Source organism: Octodon degus, unplaced genomic scaffold, assembly GCF_000260255.1.
Source record: "Octodon degus isolate 3935 unplaced genomic scaffold, OctDeg1.0 scaffold00397, whole genome shotgun sequence".
In the NCBI taxonomy this organism is placed as follows: Eukaryota; Metazoa; Chordata; class Mammalia; order Rodentia; family Octodontidae; genus Octodon; species Octodon degus.
The window spans coordinates 384484-386571 of record NW_004524973.1 but is presented as its reverse complement, the minus strand read 5'-3'; positions in this window follow the sequence as shown (position 1 = coordinate 386571).

Sequence of the window (2088 nt, the reverse complement as noted above, 5' to 3'; positions counted from 1 at the left end):
CGGCTGGCGGGCGGGCGGGGTGGGGAGGAGAAAGTTTACAGCCCGTGTGCTCTTCCTGAACAGGAAGTTTAGCCTCAGAAATGGGACCCAGTATGCTCCTTTCAGAAATGTGTTTGGTCTGCTCAAATATAGATCATTTGGTTTTTCGAAACACGTTTGTCACAGGGGTACTTTTTCTCCATTTCCGGATAACTTAACAACATATCACCTGATAGAACAGGTGTTTCTGCGGGACGACTAGCCAGACACATCTTCATGCGTACGTATGTCTTTTTCGAGAAAAGCGCTCCTAGAAAAGCACTCATAGCATGCGGTTTTGCCAGCTTCTCCTCCAACTCCCTTTCTGGCCGCCCTGAAGAAGCGCTGTTGGCTGTAAACATTCGTTTTGAAAGCGAGTTCTTTCCCATATTTCAATTTACTGACGTCCCAGTTAAAAGTCCAGGACTGGCAGTAACCCTGGGAATGGAATCTTGGTGGTGGCTGCATCCCAGTTGTGTGAGTTAAGTCCCTTACTGTTGAGCTCCTACAGAGTTCTCAAATTGCTGGGTCGCGTGAGCCATGTTTTCTGCAGAGTGAGGGTAAATACTTCGTTTTCACAGGACAGACTTTGCTTGGTGCTGAGTTCTGAGCTTTAAAGTTGGTCCTATTACTTGTTTGAAATCAGGAATTCCATTCTCAATGCCTGTCTTTCTTTTGGAACTTCTGTTTACCTGGTTGTGTCTGAAATTAGCTGGAAGAATAGTCTTATCGGGGAAGGTGGTTCTGGATGTGGAAAAATTATTCTACAAGTACCAGTTAATATTTAAAATACATTCTGTGGGTGAATAATGAGTATAAATGGCCAAATAAGGCCTGAGGATAAAACTCAGTGATAGCTGTCTTGACTTGCATAATAAGGCCTTGGGCTGCAATGCCAGTTCCACAAAAAAGGGTGGTAAAAATGATTATTTAAAACCATGTGTTTAAACAAAATAGTACTAAAATTTAATGCAGATACCTTTTTCTAAAACAGTGTCTTAATGTATGTAGAAAACAATACATAAATCATAACTGTACAGGTTAATGAATTTTTACTTGGGCAACACAAGCAGATAAGCAACATCCAGATCAAGATGTTAACATCGCCTGTTACTGAAGAGGTACAGCAGTTTTTTTCATAATCATTACTCTCCCGTCCTGCCTTGTAACACCAGCAAATAATTTTGGTTTTGAACTGTATTTTCCTTTTTGCTGTCCCCCTTACGTACTTTGTGTATTTCAGACTTTAAAGCATTCAAATATAGTATTTTCCTATATTTGTTTTGCATTGCACTTTCACCAATTTTTTATATGTTGCTAAACGTATCATTGCACTTTCTAAAAAAATTTGCCATCCTTAAAAATTTTTTCACGTTGAAATAGACATAAAGAAAGTACAAGTCTCATTTCAGAAAGCAGTTTTTGTATTAATGGAATCCCAGTAAAAGAGTAAGCTAAAAATGGGTGGCTTTTAAAAGCCATTGGCAGTTTTTTATCTGAAACATAGAATATGATGAAATATTTTTCTCACAATGTTGGTACATATGGAAGGTACATCTGCAACACATGTATTTTTAATTCTATGCAGATTGGCTTTTACTGTTTAGACTTCTCACATGGACACGGCAATGTATTCCCTAATAACCTAGTTACTCACAAAGATCCTTACATTCTATATTGACATTGACACAGCAGATGTACTGGATTACATTCTATAGATACTTATGTACACAAAACCTTTTACCTGCTTGCTATCACAAATACTACAGAAATTTAATTTGTCCTTACTAATTTTAGAGGGAATAATATGTCATCTTATTTGATTCTTAAGTTATATATCTGACAAACCAAAAATATACAATATCATAACCTATTCTTAGGAATTGGTAGCTCGCCCCCCTTTTGTGTTTAGAATAAAAGTTTGTTTTTTAGGATTCAATGTTAGGATCACTTAAGTTCTTCAAAGTACCCTGTGAAACAGAGTGTTGTCAGAATGATTAAAAGTTCCTAGTGGATTCTTTTTTTCTCTACAAGACTAAATCAGTATTTTTGTGCTAAGCTATGTCACAG